This window comes from Triticum dicoccoides, chromosome 5A (assembly GCF_002162155.2).
Source record: "Triticum dicoccoides isolate Atlit2015 ecotype Zavitan chromosome 5A, WEW_v2.0, whole genome shotgun sequence".
Lineage (NCBI taxonomy): Eukaryota > Viridiplantae > Streptophyta > Magnoliopsida > Poales > Poaceae > Triticum > Triticum dicoccoides.
Genome location: NC_041388.1, coordinates 394,900,056 through 394,900,320, shown reverse-complemented (window position 1 = coordinate 394,900,320; position 265 = coordinate 394,900,056).

The following is a 265-nucleotide window of genomic DNA, read 5'->3' as shown; positions in this document are numbered from 1 at the left end:
AGTACTAGCACTTGGCTGCAAAACAGTTTGAGTCGTAGCATGGTTGAGCGCACCACACACACACACGACGCCGCATCTTTTCACCCTCGATCTTCGAGTAAAATCTTATCTACGCTTTCACTCACTCTACCAGTAAAGAGCGAGTGGCAGTAGTGGGCGTCGATGCGCACACGCTCTGGGCTGGGTGGGCGTCATGATTTCACAAATCAGCGGCGCAGACCCCCCCAACACCATCGCGGCAAGCGAGCAGAAACGCCACAGCGCC